The 16336-nt window shown below is 45.6% G+C and overlaps 1 long non-coding RNA gene across 1 annotated transcript; it reads left to right on the forward strand.

Annotated features, from left to right (window-relative positions):
* Positions 1-5541: 5541 nt before the first annotated feature.
* LOC119973279 lies at positions 5542-15342 on the forward strand. Its single transcript, XR_005462266.1, has 3 exons — positions 5542-5722; positions 14697-14772; positions 15097-15342. It is a non-coding gene; the product is annotated as an uncharacterized LOC119973279 (long non-coding RNA).
* Positions 15343-16336: the final 994 nt, after the last annotated feature.

Below are 16336 nucleotides of genomic sequence, written 5' to 3' on the forward strand. Positions count from 1 at the left end.
GGACTCATTCACACAGCCCCACTGTCTACCTGAATCACAAAGATTCCCGTCTCTTATATGCAGCTGGCACTGGTAGTTCATCTTTTAAGTCAACACTCTCCGCGCAGTTGCCATGATACATTTATATTTCCCCGAACAGGCGCTGGAATGTGGCGACTAGGAGCTTTTCACAGTAACTTCATTGAAGCCTACTCGTGACAATAAGCGATTTTCATTTCATTTCATTTCATATTTGCGCCCATCCTTGTCCTTCCTGTCTGCTCTATCTATGCCCCTCATAATTTTATACATCTCAATCATGTCCCCCCTCAGTCTCTTCTGCTCCAAGGAAAACAACCCCAGTCCATCCAATCTCCCTTGATAGCAAAAACTCTCCAGCCCAGGCAACATCCTTGTAAATCTCCTCTGCATCCTTTCCAGTGTTACCGCTGTAACCACCGAAGTTGGCCATTTCCCAGAATACAAAATGGAGGAACGCAAAGCATATAGGATAAAATGGACAATGTTTGCAGCGCCAGCAGGCTGCACCTAGCAGGTGTGGATTCTGTCTGCTAAGAAAGCAGACAGCACCGAAATGAACATTCCGCATACTAATGAGGCAATCACCGGGATAATTAGCATGTTAATGGAACGATTCCAGATACAATGGACACAAATGGAGAAGCAACTGCAACATTGGAAAGGATACCAGACACTCAGGCACCAACAGGGTTCGAAAATAAAAAGCCTGAGAGCCCGCCCAGTAGCTAAGGAACAGCCTCAGTATTGGGGGGATTCAAACATATCGACTGGGAACCTATAAAAGACAGGTCCCACACATGGTTCAGTCTTCTTGTCCAGCCCTCCTCTCTCTTTGTCCAGCACTCCTCCGTGGACCAGCACCTCGACCAGCTTTTACCAAGAAGACCCTGAAGGAGAGAGAGAGAGGTTCGGACAGCAGCCGCTAGCAAGTCAGTGTCTCACAACGATCGCTACCAGAGATAGACACTCCTGACCCCTTTTAACTTATACCAACCTGAAGTCTGCAGACCAGAGCAGAGCAAGAGGCCTTGTTCCTTGACCCGGCAGTTCCTTCGAGATAAGTATTAGTTTATTTAGCGATAGGAATAGCTTAACCCTTTTAGCGTGTGCGTGGGTAGTTATTATAATTGTATTATAATAAACTCAGTTGTTTGAACTTACTAATTGGTGTATGGTTTTATTGCTTTGAACTTCACCTTGAACTTGTGGCGGTATCTTAACAATACCTGGCGACTCTAGAGCTAAGTAAAGAAACAGAGCCAAATTGAGTGTTAAGCACACTCACCCAGAACGACCAACACCGCTGCCCTCCTATAATGTGGATTCCAGAAATGCAAACAATACTCTAGTTGTGGCCTAACCACCATTTTATACCAGTTCCAACATAACCTCCCTGCTCTTAAACTCGATGCCTCAGCTAACAAAGGCAAGTATACCATATGCCTTCTTGGCCACTTTATCCACCTGTCCTACCTTAAGGGACCACTGTACATGCAGAGCAAGGTTCCTCTGATCCTTGGTTCTTCCCGGGTTCCTGCCATTTATCAGGTATTCCCTCCCTTGCATAATTGCATCACCTCACACTTATCCAGATCGAGTTCCATTTGCCACTCATCAGCCCATCTGAACAGACTGTCTCTCTCCCCCTGTAATTTTAGGCTATCCTCCTCACTATTTACCACCCCACCAATTTTTGTATCATCTGCAAACTTCCTGATCAATCCTCCTACGTTCATGTCTAAATCATTTATATAAACCACAAACTGCAAGGGCCCCAACAATGATCCCTGCAGGACCCCACTGGACAAAACACCCCTCAATCATCACCCTCTGCTTCCTGTCACTCAGCCAATTCTGGATACAATTTGCCAAATATCCTTGGATCTCGTGAGCTCTTACCTTCGCTATCAGTCTCCCATGTAGGACCTTATCAAAAGCCTTGCTGAAGTGCAAGTAGACTATGTAAAATGCATTTCCCTTATCTACACACCTGGGGCGGAATTCTCCGCCACCCGGGAATCGGTGGGAGCGGGAATCGTGCCCTGCCGATTGGCGTACCCCTGCGGTGATTCTCCGGCCCGCGATGGGCCGAAGTCCTGCCGCTCAGGCCTCTCCCGCCGATGTGGTTTAAACCGCCTATGTGCCGGTGAGATTGGCGGCGTGAGCGGGCCCCTGGGGTCCTGGGGGGGTACGGGGTGATCGGACCCAGGGGGGTGCCCCCACGGTGGCCTGGCCCACGATCGGGGCCCATCGGAGCACTCTTTTTCTTCCGCCGCCGTCACAGCATCCACCATAGCGGAGGCGGAAGAGACCCCCTCCACCGCGCATGCGCCGGTGGTGACGTCAGCGGCCGCTGATGCTCCGGCGCATGCGCGGACTCATGCCGACCGGCAAAGGCTTCTCGGCCAGCCCCACGCCGAGTGGCGTGGCGCCAAAGGCCATTGGCGCCAGTTTTGGCGCCAGTCGGTGGAGCGGGAGCCACTCCAGCTCCTAGCCTTCTCCGCACCTTTGTGGAGGCCCGACGCCAGAGTGGTTGGCGCCACTCTGCTACGCCGGGACCCCCCGCCCCGCCGGGTAGGGGAGAATATCACCCCAGGTCTCTTCCTCAAAAAAGTTAATCAAGTTTGTCAGAAATGATCTCCCCTTAACAAAACCATGCTGACTGTTCTTGATTAATCCCTGCCTCTCCAAAAGTCTAAAGATGTGCAGGTTGGGTGGATTGGCCATTATAAATTGCCCTTAGTGTCCAAAATTATATGATTAACCTAGGATATAAGTTCGGCACAACATCGTTTCCCCACCACTGATGTTAGGCCGATTAGCCTGTAGTTTCCTGGTTTATCCCTTTCTCCCTTCTTGAACAATGGTACCGTATTGGCTATCCTCCAGTCCTCCGGCACCTATCCTGTGGCCAGAGAGGCCTTCAAAATTATTGCCAATGCCTCTGCTATTTCCTCCATCACCTCACTCAACAGCCATGGATACATTTCCACTGGCCCTTGACATTTGTCTACTTTTAAGTGTGCCAAACCACTCAGAACCTCCTCTCTGGCAATGTGAATCTCTTTAATTTTATCACGGACCTTCTCCCTGATTTCTACACCTACACCGTCCCTCTCACGAGTGAACACTGACACAAAGTATTCATTTAGAACCCAACAGGCATCCTCCAGCTCCACAAACAATTACCACTGCGGTCCTTAATGGGCCCAACTATTTTCCCAGTCATCCTTTTACCCTTTATATTCTTGTAAAACAACTTAGGATTTTCCTCAAACTTCCGGTGGTGGCCATGTTGTGAGTGGTTGCACACAGGGTGGCTCCTACTTGGAGGTGTTGGTTTTGGATGCCTTTGCCTAAATCTTGGGGCATTGTGGCAGAAACGTTGTACAGAGCGTGGAGGGGGATCAGTTTTCCCCTGGATGGGCATGTCTATGGGGTATTAAACTCAACAGAAGATAGTGCGAGCACTGGCTAAAGAGTTGGAGGAGGCTCGTGGAGCAGCAGCAATTGGAAAAATGGCGGAGGGGGAAGGGTCGTCATTGACTGGAAAGCTGCTAATGGAGCAGCTGATAAGCTTCATTAAGGAAGAATTTTGACTGCAGCAGAAAGAAATGCAGAGTGACTGGTTGAAGGCGATTGAGGTGGCAATGGCAGCGCTCCGTGAACAGGTGGAGAAGTGCCTGAAGGTCAAGGGGGGGACAATCCAACCGGTGGAAAAGGTGGTGTCTAACCAGAGCAACCAAATTGTGTCGCTGGGAGCAGAGATGCCAATCCTGGGAGACGTGCAATTCGCCTACGAGCAAAGGTGGAAGACCAGGAGAACAGGTCCAGGCGGCAAGATCTTTGAATTGTAGGCCTACTGGAGGGAACGAGTGCAACGGGCTGTGCCGCAAGGATGCTGGTGAAGTTGGTGGACGAGAAGGTGCTGGACAAGGCCCCGGAGGTGGATCATGCCCATAGGGCCCTGAGGCAGAAGCCAGGAGTGTGGAGCCACTGTGCGCAATGATTGTATGTATGCACAAGTTCCAGGACAAGGAAAAGATTCTGAGGTGGGCCAGAGTGCAGTGGGATTGCTATTGGGAAGTAAACCAATTCTGGATTCATCAGGTTGTTGGTGCTGAGTTGGCCAAGAGATGAGCAGGATTCAACAAGGCCAAGACAGTGTTGTACCGGTACCAGACTCGATGTGGAGTGTTGTACCTGTGGTGATATGTCTGCGGACAATGTTGCATGCACTTTGCTGTGCGACCTCCGACCAGCAGGTGGCGTCAGACATCTGTTATGTGACATCCTGCTATGGCTGAAGGTTGTAAGGCGTACATGCAGGTCAATAAGACAACTGGGGCAGCGGGATGGAGATCCCACCCCAAATGAGGCTGAGGAAGAGGCGGGTGGGGCAAGTGTTCCACTCGGAGCTCGACTCAAAGTCGAGGGGGTTATTACTGCTGAATAAGAAAACGCGGTTTATGGGGGCTAGGGAGGTGTGGGAGCGGATGGGGGAGGGTGATAGGTTTGTGATAGTGAGTGGAGTGCTATTGGGGACTCCAGTGATATTGAATTTAAGAAGCTAGGTAGCAGATTGAAAAGCAAGACCTCAAAGGTTGTGTTTTCTGGATTACGCCCAGTGCCAGGTGCCAATGAGTTTAGAAATAGGAGGATACAGCAGATCATGCATGGCTGAAGAGATAGTGTCGGAGGGAGGGCTTTAGATTCTTGGATCACTGGGTCCGTTTCAGGGGAAGGTGGGACCTGGACAATTTGGAGTGGTTGCACCTGAACCAGAAGAAGACTAACATCCTTGGGGGAGGGGGGGGGGGGGGGGGGGTTGTGGTTTAAACTAATTTGACAGGGGGGTTGGGTATGGAGTGGAGGTTGGGTAGGAGGTAATGCACAGCCAAATATAGGAGAAAAGCCAAGTCAGTCTGGAAGGCAATGTGTAGACAAGTAAAGGCACAAGAGAGTAACATGGCAAGGTTGGATTGTATTTATTTTGTGAGTAAACCTCGTGGCTAAGATCAAGTGTAGGATCAAGCTTGAGACCAGGCCTGCTCTTGTCAGCTTCGGGTCCCTTCTGTGAGGACCATAAATTGGATTTGGTTTGAATTTGAATTGTGTGCACCAAGCAAAGCGATGGCTTAAGGGCTCGCCCTGTCCGCTCTGCATATTGGCTTTCCAACCTGGAGAAAGGAATTCTAAACAAAATAATGGAGAAGGGTTAATTTTTGGAGAACCACTGATTCCTCACTTCCAATATTTTTAACGACGTGTGTATTTTTTTGCGTCAAAATAAACCATTGGTATAATAATCAGTGAGGTAATCTAATTTCCGAATAATTAATCTGCAAAAAAGTGTCTGTATAAAGAGAGATTGAGGCACAATGCGTCACCTTGCTCAGTTACTGGAATCAACGGGCGACAAGGCACAAGGACTGACGTAAATTATAGGAATTGCACAGCACTTGGCTAAACTCGGCGTCCCCACTTGATCGGTAACTTTTTACGGAAAGTCCTCGCCAATTGACTTTCCCCTTTTTCTAATGACACAAAGCAGACGTTGCGTGCAAGTTGAAAAATGCTGTCACTCAACCCGCCATTCTAAACAGCCTGGCTCGCTGTTATATCCGAAGCGCCCGCATACTATTCTCATAAATCCACCCTGGAGAAATGGAAGTCATACCGGTTGAGGAACCGGATGAAGGTGAGATGGACTGGTGATGTACAATATTATGTTGGGGGGGTTGCTTGATAAGGCAAGTGGTCTGTGGGTATTCATTGGAGGGCAGTAATTTTATAAAGAGGGATTGAAATTTGTCTTGGTTGGGGTCACACATTCATTAATGGTGATATAAATGAAGAGGCCAATGGAGCAGCGTGCTCCAATTAACTATTCCCTGTTGTGTCACCAGCTAATATGGACTCCACCCTTGTGGTCTTCAGCAGAATAAAGAGGGGAGGTTAGGAAATCCATGGAATCCCTAATAATAATAATAATAATCTTTATTGTCACAAGTAGGCTTACCTTCACACTGCAATGAAGTTACTGTGAAAAGCCCCTAGTCGCCACATTCTGGCACCTGCCTGCACATCTTCGGACTGTGGGAGGAAAGCAGAGCACTTGGAGGTAACCCACACAGACACTGGGAGAATGTGCAAACTCTACGCAGTCACCCAATGCCGGAGTCGAACCTGGGCCATTGGCACTTTGAGGCAGCAGTGCCAACCACTGCACCACCATGCCACCCTAATTGAGATCAGGTGTTCCACAGGTATTCTTTGGTCTGATACTTCCATGAGATGTTAGTGTATATTGTCGTGTGCTCTCCAGTCCCATCTTGAACACCATCCATTGACTTGCAGTGCACCAACGTCTCAGTATTAAAATTCTCATCCTCGTGTTGAAAGTCTGCCATGATCTCATCCCTCCCTATCTTTGTGACCTATTCCAGACCTATTCTACACCCACAACCCTCTGGGATATCTGCAGGTATGTAATCATGTCTTCCTGTGTTCACATGACTTTCAGCGCCATTGTCTGCGTTCAAATGCTGAGATCCTACATTTTGGAATTCCTTCCCTAAATGCTTGCCATCTTTTTAAGACATTATTGAAAACCTGCCATTTTCAGCAATTCTTTGGTCACCCATCCTTTTTGTGTGGATCAGTGTCAAAATTTTGCCTGTGAAGCACCTTGGGACATTTGACATTTGAAGTACTGTTTACCATAACTGCAAGTTGCTGTGATGATTGATTCCTCAGTGGCAGGAATAAGCACCTCTGCTGGATGTTAGTGGGAGCCTGGCAGGATGTAGTGGTGTGTCTGTGTCCCATTTCACAGACAATAGGATGCTTGGCAACTAGTGCAATGAGATACAGGTTTGCAGTCAGTGATGGTCAGTACTGTCCACTCTCTGTTTGGCATTTGAATTTACTTCCACCAACTTGCCCTACAAATGGAAAAGTGCAGTTTAAATATTAAAGTCTACCAAAAAAATCAAGACCCAAATGACCACCCAGCATCCTAGCATGTACAGGATAAAAGAGCACAAATCAGGCAGATGGATTGTGTGATTTCAGCATACAGATGCTTTGTGGGGTTATTTTTGCATAGAGTCAGCGTTTTAAAGCACTCAAAGAGGCCCTTCGGTCCATCGTGTCTGCGTTGGCACCTATCTATTCTAATCCCATTTTCTAGCACTTGTCCTGGAGCCTTGTGTGCTCTGGCATTTCAAAGGTTCATCTAACTGCTTCTTCATTGTTGTGATGGTTCCCGCCTCTACCACCCTTTCAGGCAGTGAGTTCCAGATTCCCACCAACCTCGGTGTCATGGGAATGTCACTTTAAGAAATGTTTGTCTTCTTAAGTGGCTGCAGTGATGTAATTGTGTGGGTGGAGCTGGGCTCTGGCTCTGCTTTTTACTTTCGTTTTGAGCTGGAAGCTGTTTTTGGCTCTGAGTTTTACTTTCGGTTTTCAGTTGGGGGTGCTGCATCCAAACCAAGAAGATGTATTTTGGCCTCTCTTTCTGCATGTGAAAGAATGTCTCCAGACCACTTGATAATTTCAAAGTAATATCCGTTTCTGTAAGGAATGGAAAACTACTGCTTTTGTAGGAAAAAAAGGGTGTTTGCCTTATGGATGTTGTTAGAAAAGTTACTAAGCGTTACCTATATAGTATTGTATCTTTGGGTGGGGGGGGGGGGGGGGTGTTATCTGTGTTCGTAGTTGATAAGATGTTTACTGTGTGTTTATAAAATGTTAACTGGATTCATAGAATAAACATTGTTTTGTTTAAAAATACTTACGATCTCTGTTGCATCACACCTGGAAAGTGGACCCTTGCGCTCCTCATAAACAAAATCTATTTAAAAGTTGTGGGTCAGGTGAACTCCACGATATACTTTGATGTTCTCTAAACCCTGGCCCATAACATTGGTGAAAACATTTTTCCCAAATCCCCTCTAAATTTCCTGCCCTAACCTTAAATCTATCTCCCCTGATTATTGACCCCTCTACAAATGGGAAATGCTTCTTTCTATCTACCTTACTTATGTTCCTCATAATTTTGTACCCTCAATCAAGTCCCCCCTCAGCCATCCCTGCTCCAAGGAAAACATTGTCGGCCTAACCAACCTCTCTCATAGCTGAAACATTCCGGCCCAGTCAACATCCTGGTGAATCTTCTCTGAACCCTTCTAGTTCAATCACATCCTTCCTATAGGATGGTGACCAGAGCTGCACACAATACTCTAGCTGTGGCCTGATGAGTGTTTTATGCAGCTCCATCATAACATCCCTGCTCTTATAGTCTACGATGTGGAGATGCCGGCGTTGAACTGGGTGAGCACAGTAAGAAGGCTTTCAACACCAAGTTAAAGTCCAGCAGGTTTGTTTTGAATCACTAGCTTTCGGAGCACAGCTGCTTCATCAGGTGACATTCAGGTGACATTGGCTGCACTCCGAAAGCTAGTGATTCAAAACAACTCTGTTGGACTTTAACCTGGTGTGGTAAGACTTCTTACTTATATTCTATGCCCAGCTAATAAAGGAAAGTATCCCATTTGCCTTCTTAACTACCTGATCTACTTGTCCTGTTGCCTTTAGGGATCTATGAAATGCACCCCAAGGTCCCTCTGATCCTCCGTACTCCTAGTGTCCTACTGTTCATTGTGTATTCACTTGCCTTGTTAGTCTCCCCAAAATCCATCAGCTCACAGTTTTCAGGATTAAATTCCATTTACCACTGTTCTGCCCATCTTACCAGCCCCTCTATATCTATTGTAGAATACTTCTGTTGACATTATTTAATATCCTTGAGAAATAACCCACAGGCTGCTCAATTCCAAGTTAATCTTCTTGTAACAATACAGCTCCCACACCAATGCCATGAGCATCCACAGCTAGTTTAAACTGTTTGTACTCATTTGGTGTGGTTAACATTGGCTTGGTTGTCAACACAGTTTTCAAATGTTCGAATGCAGTTTGGCTGTCCTAGTTCAAGAGTTCTATTCAACTTCTCCAACATTTTGGTCACTCAAGTGCTGGCCTTCTCACCTTTGATGCCTTCGGGCATTCCCACGATCCTCAGATTTTGTCTTCTGAAGCGATTCTCCAGATCCTCCGCCTTCTTCTTCAGCCTCTTTTGGGTCTCCCATATTACCCCCACCTCGGCCACCAATGAGGTCAACTGCTCCTCGTGTTCCCCCATCGCCTCCTCCACTTTCTGGATCGCCTGTCCCTGGAACTCCAGCCTCTGTTCCGCTCGCTCCATCCTCGATTTGATCATCGCTTTGGCCAGGTCTTCCAGGGCCTCATCCTCTGATGGCTGAACTTTGTATTCAAAAACTCCACTAGCTCCTCCGTTGACCACTGGGCAGACAGAACAGCCCCATTTCCCTCTGCCATGTTATCCTGTGGTGCACTACAAAGAATCTCCTGTTCCGGTAGCTCTTTTCATCTCGCTCAACTCCTAGTCCGTAGATCCATCCACCAACCACACCAAAGGAGGAGCACCTTCTCCAGGCATCCCTGCACCTCTTGCCATTAGAAACTTTCCCTTTTGGGTGGGGAAAAGACGAGAAAATACCACACTGAGTGGGAGCCACTAAATGTGCAACCGCTCACTCCATGGCCCCCACCAGATGTCCTGACATTAAGACAGACATAGAGACACAGGCCTCAATATTAATCCCTTCATGATGGACAGGAGCTGTGTTAAAAATGTTGAAATAGGGAGCATGCCTCTCAACCCGCCATGGCTTACCTGTGCTCATTTTTACAGGGGTCGGTTTATGTTGTACGAGGCAGGATACTTCATTAACATTTTTGTAACCACATAGTGATGATTTGATTCTGATTGCTTCTGGACGGGTGTAACAGAGCGTGGAAACCTGCCAGTGGGCCGCGGGTGGCTCTGTTGTCTCAAGAAGGTGTCTTTAACATCCCTGTGGACCATGAAGAAGAGAAATGCTTCGACCAGCTCCTCAAGGAAGCCTTTGGCCTCCCCATGAGCCATTCAGGGCCTTTATGTCCCCCTGGCATGGTGGCCAAATTCCCCTCCCTTACTGTCCCGATCCTTCCTCCAATGCAGACCACAATCACCACCCACCCCCCTTCTCGTTCCAAAGACCTAATCTCCTGGCTGATTACCCAGGACTGACCCCCCAGCTCCCTGGCTGTGACCTCCAGATACAGGTTTCCCCATGCAACAACCAGCCAAGCCTATTAATTTGGCTGCTGTCAGGCAGGAAAAAGAAGAAATTAATTATAATGTTGTCCAGCTAGATCTAGATCTACTTGGATCTCTGCTCCACAAAAAAAACCACAGTCCTAAAGGTAACTCCAGAGGAAGTGTAGATGGTCAGGTCACAACAGAATAACAGAGTGAGAGATGGGGTGAAAATGTGACAAGAGGGTTGTGGCGGACTGGGTTTGTTAAACTCATTTCATAAAAGAAAGGGAATAAAAGTAACTCTTCTTGGCCTTTTATTTCACTTGGATAGAGAATTCCCAGCATTGTGGACCATACTTGTTACTTACCAGCCTACAACTGCCACTCGGCATCAATCCTGACCAAAGGATTAATATTCCCTGCACAACACCTTATGGAGTGTCGCAAAGCGGCCCTAAGCTTGCGATTTGTCTTTCTATAACATAAACTGAGGGGTTGCAGGGGCTGTCTCTTTAGGATACTCCAACAATCTGTAAAGCTCTGATTCATGTCAGCTTCTTTGACTGTTGTAAGGGTCCTTCCTGTTAGTTCCTATTTATTCCCTGTCTATACCCCTTATTTCCCTTCTTTTACTTTTGCTGTTGTGTTTTTGATCCATGGATGATTTATGGACATGTGTCTTTAAGACAGCCTGTATCTTTAATTCAAGCCGAATGAAGCAGTGGCCTGTATCTTTAATTCAAACAGAAGGAAGCAGGCTGTGTTGTCTCAGGCTGGTGATTGCACACAGGCCAATATCAGTGGTGACTCGGTTTAATTTATTTAGCAGGTGGTCACTGAATTGGCCTAATAGACTGTGTTCTGCCCAGTAACAGGTGGTGATTGGATCTGATCTCACGGAAATGTTTTCAGAATCACAAGGTTCCAGTTTGGTTTCTCTTCTGATTCTGGCAGCCTGGATGAACTAATCTAACTAACTCTCTCCAAAAATATTTAACTAATCCCCTTCAGAAGGCCACTGTGAGGGCTGACACTCTCTCCAGCAAGTCTGGGTACAATTCCCTTGTGACAGCAAAGGCCTAAAGTCAAACCACAAGCTGGAAGCAGAGTTTGATGTCAAAATAAGAAAGAAATAGGCCTTAATGTGAACCTCAAGCTGAAGGCAAAGTTTGATAAGAACCAAGTGCCTCTCTAAAAAGCCAGTTGCTTTTGAGTACTCCTGTGCATATCCTGACTGAATGATTCTGCATGGAAGATCCTTACCAGCTGTACATCAGAGACTTTAATCAGCAAGCATTTTGCAAGGAAAGCATGCTAAAGAATCACCATTGGATGCAAAGACTCTCATCTTTTATTCTTCATTCTTATTATTCTTACCCCTTTCCAACCCTCTGTGTTTGTCTGTTTTGTGTGTGTGTGTAGAGGTTGGGACAGTTAAAGTGATAGATAGGTTCTTGAATAATAAGGGGATCAGAGGAGAATATGGGGAGAAGGCAGGAGAATGGGGATGAGAAAATATCAGCCATGATTGAATGGGGGAGCAGACTCGATGGGCCAAGTGGCCTAATTCTGCTCCTATGTCTTATGGTCTTATACAGTGCGTAGTAGGTAAAAGTTTGTTGTTATCCAGTTGTATTTATTGCAAATGTAATCATTATTCTTCTTAAAAGCAGTAATTGTATTTCAACTTTCAAACCTGGTGACTGTAATCATTGGCAGCTAAGGGCCAAAGACTTAGGGAACTATTATGTTGTGACTCCGGGACATGTGGGACTGAAATTACCGTACACTTGCCCAGGGTGTTGTAACACTGCCATTTATAAGTAATAGGAGTTTATATACGAAAGAATGAAAATAAAGTATATTTGATGCATAAATTATATTTTATAACCCGTATGGTATTCCTAGATGTTGTGAGGTAAATACTTTTCTTCTGACATGTACACACATGTACCATCCATCTCAGAGGGATTTCACTTCAGAAAGCAAAATAGGAAACCAATGAGTGAACCTGATGAGACAAGAAAAATGTCAATTAACAGATTAAAGTGTGGAAATAAGTCAATTGTAAAGTAGACAAAGTCCATATGTTGAAAGACAATGGGCGAAATTCTCCGACCCCCACGACGGGTCGGAGAATAGCGGGAGGGCCTTCCCAACATTTTTCCCGCCCTCCCACTATTCTCCCCCCCCCCCCCCCCCCCGCCCAACTCCCGACACGAATCGCTGCCGCCGTTTTTTTTACGTCCGGCAGCGATTCACAGCTGTTCGATGGGCCGAAGTCCCAGCCCTTTACGCTGTTTTTACGAACGGCAAACAGACCTGGTCTGGCCGTTCGTAAAAACGGCGGGAACAACTCGCTTTTTATAACCATGGCACCGATTGGCACGGCAGTACCACGGCCGTGCCAAGGGTGCCATGGGCCTGCGATCGGTGGGCACCGATCGCGGGCAGCGGGCCCGATGCCCACGCATTATTTGTCCTTCCGCCGCCCCGCAGTATCCATTCGCGGGGCGGCTGAGGGGCATCCCGGCCCGCGCATGCGCGGGTTTCGCGCAAATACGCGATGACGTCATCCGCGCATGCGCGGGTTGGAGTCTTCCAATCCGCGCATGCGCGGCTGACGTCATATGACGCGTCAGCCGGCGCTAACTCTGGCAAGCGGGCTTAACGAAATTCGTTAAGCCCGTGATGCCGGAGCTTGCGGCGTCGGGCTGCTAGCCCCGACCGGGGACCAGAATCGGTTCCCGGTCGGGAAGGGGCACGCTGGCGTCAAACCCGCCCGGGTTTGACGCCAGCCTTACGATTTCTCCCGTTTTGGGAGAATCGCGCCCAATGTGGGTGAAATACATCTGAGTAGGATAAAGTTGTAAAATATAACTTATGATTTATAATGGCCAGGCAGGTGAAAACTCTTGCTTTGAGAGTTAAATATTAACTGTGTTATGCACAGGAGAGAGACAAATTGAACTTCTTTATTCTCTCTCCATCTGTCAATAAGCAGAGGTGTTTTAAAAGTAGGTTGTGCAATGTTTCCCCAATCCTTCAGTTTGTGTGATCTAATTTAATAATCACTCAGATCAAACGTGCAGTATGATTAACTCATAAGGTTAGTTTATTCATGTTCAAACCAGGGTGGGAAATGTTCACAACCTCACACACACATGCACATACATATTGTCGTGGGGTCATGGGGGTAGAAAAGAAGATTTACAGCAATGGACAACAACAGTAAAAGAATCACAGAAATGAATATTATTTTGCATGATTTCCAAAGTCCAAGAAGGCAGACTCCAGAGGATGTTTCCTTCGTGAAGGAGTTCAATCCAGATGGGTTTCTGGTTGTAGATAACAACACAAGAGTCCTTAAAAGAAATATAAAGATTTCAAGTTTGTATCTCTTATGTCCATAATATAGGATCATAGAACATAGAAGAACATAGAACAGTACAGCACAGAACAGGCCCTTCGGCCCTCGATGTTGTGCCGAGCAATGATCACCCTACTTAAACCCTCGTAACCCGTAACCCAACAATCCCCCCATTAACCTTACACTACGGGCAATTTAGCATGGCCAATCCACCTAACCTGCACATCTTTGGACTAAGATCAGTGCAGACTCAATTGGCCAAATGGCCACCTTCTGCCCTGTAGGAATTCTATGATTTACGTTCTTGTGTCAGGAGGCCTTTGTCCAGACAAAGATTTTGACTCCGCTAGAAGGGCAAGCTTATCGAGATGCAAATCATGTTGATTGTCCCCCTCAGTGGTCTCCTTTTGAAAATGGACCTGGACAATCCCAGGTGTGAGATCGGTCTGTAACAACTCTGCAGGCATAACAAGTTTTGATCCGCGTGTTCCCTGTTTTTGTGTTTATAATGTCCTTACAATTGGGTGTGATATTCCATGATAATGAAAGGAGGACATTTCTTTTTGTAACTTCTTCCAGAACAAAAGGGCCAATCCTGAGGTCATGTGACTTGTAGCAGCCATCTTTTTCGTCCAGCAGAAAGTCCATTTTAAAACTAGCAAACAATAATAAAGTTCTTATATGCACATTTTTGGATTTATTGTCATGTCTTTTGACATAACTCTTTCCTAATACTTAACATTGAATGTTTTATTTTAATGTTTATTAAACCTGCCATCTGTTGGGCCTTAAAGATATTTAAGATTTTGAAATATGAAGTAATTTGAGATTTCAAAGGTGCATTTTGGGAATCAAAGTGAAGCAAGCAAAATTGGTTTAATATTCCCCAGATACCAAAGGGATATCATTTCAATATAATCAAGTATAAACTAACTGAATGTGATAGTGGCATCTACTGGCTAAAACATATTGCGACATAGCTTTTTATTAACAAGTTATTTCATTTGGATTGCTTTTACATTTCACACTGTCTGAAGTATCAATTGCCTAGAGCATACAGCCAGGTTTAACATTGGACTGCAAGATTATATTTTTCCATGAATTACAGACAAAAGATTTACCTTCCATTTATTTAAGGAGGAGGTCTAGATTGACGCAAATACTGTGGATGCTGGAAATCTGAAATACAAGCTGAAAACACTCAGGAGATCAGGTAAAATATGCAGAAACAGAGTTCACATCGATAACCTGTCATCAGACCTGCAAGATGTTAGAAAGGAGCAGATTTTAAGCAACTGGAGAGCCAGGGAAAGAGGGCAGTGAAAAGGTAAAAAGATAAGGTCTGTGATAGGGTGTAGGACAGGAGAGATTAAATAATAAAAATGATAATATGCAAGGAAAAATAAACTGGTAATGGAACATCGAGGTTATATCTTTGTAGTGAAAGAATTAAAAAGATCACACCTATTTCACATAATACTGTACTCCAATCACCAATGATTAATTGGATAGTAATTGTCTACTTCATTATATCCAGGTGCTGGGTACTGACTGGGAATTCCCTTGAGCTCCTGTGTATCACACACCATGCTAATTTGGAACTAGATGGCTGATTCTTCACTGCCAATGGATCAAGATCCTGGAACTCCCTCCCTAACAGCACTGTGGATGTACCTACACCACATGGATTGCAGCGGTTCAAGAAGGCAGCTCACCACCACCTTCGCAAGGGCAATTAGAGATGGCCTAGCCAGCGGCGCTCACACCCTGTGAAAGCATTATTATAAACCAAATTAGATTGCAATTGTGCTTGTTGGGATACTGTGTAATGTGTGTGTCTCCAAATAAAAGTGTACAATGTTTAAAGCTAAGGCTCCAGTTCTGTCCTTCATTTCCTGGCTTCCTAGAGTAGATCACAGTGTCAAAAACCTTTTAACACAAGATAACATAGAAGCTGTACTTTTACAATCAATGCAGAAGATATTTTTAAATGTAAGTTATTTATATGACTACATGTTTCAGATGAATGGTAGTATGTGAGGTTCTGACATTTCTGTAGTACTCGGTGCATCAGCAATAATCAATGTGTGCTCTGTTAAAGCATTTATTCTTAATTGCAATAGTGACTACACTTCAAAAGTACTTCATTTTCTGTGCAGCACTGTAGGATGTTCTGCAGTCATGGAAGGCACTGTATATAAGTTCTCTTTTTTTTAAAGGTGCAAACAGGTGGCTCAAAATGCAAATAATATTGTGAACTGAAAATGTAAAGTGACTCGCAGACACTTTTAGAGTGTTCTCAGGCTGTAATAAGTAAAGCTTCTTGTTGAAACCTCTGTCAGATTTCATCAGAAAAGGAACGTAAACTTTCCTGCTTAACTGACTCTGACTGCTTCATCGGAGTAAAGAGGGACCTGGATACATATCTGACTGAGAGCTAGGTTGGAGGTTTTCGGGTCAGCTTCAGATGAGATATCAAATGCCTTACAGGACATGATGTTCCTCGACTGCGGGATGACAGCAGCAGGTTAAGGATGACAGAACACTCTGTCAACTACTCATGCCAAATGAGGAAAGAATTGAGAACAAGCTAACTATCCAAAATAATTCAACATAATATGTAATAAAGAAAACAAGTTAAAAAGTATTAGCCCAGCCCTAATCATGCTAGAACCATAGAATTTACCGTACAGAAGGAGGCCATTCGGCCCATCAAGTCTGCACTGGCCCTTGGAAAGAGCACCGTACTTAACCCACACATCCACCCTCTCCCCATA

The sequence above is a fragment of the Scyliorhinus canicula genome, chromosome 11 (assembly GCF_902713615.1).
Source record: "Scyliorhinus canicula chromosome 11, sScyCan1.1, whole genome shotgun sequence".
Taxonomy (NCBI): Eukaryota; Metazoa; Chordata; class Chondrichthyes; order Carcharhiniformes; family Scyliorhinidae; genus Scyliorhinus; species Scyliorhinus canicula.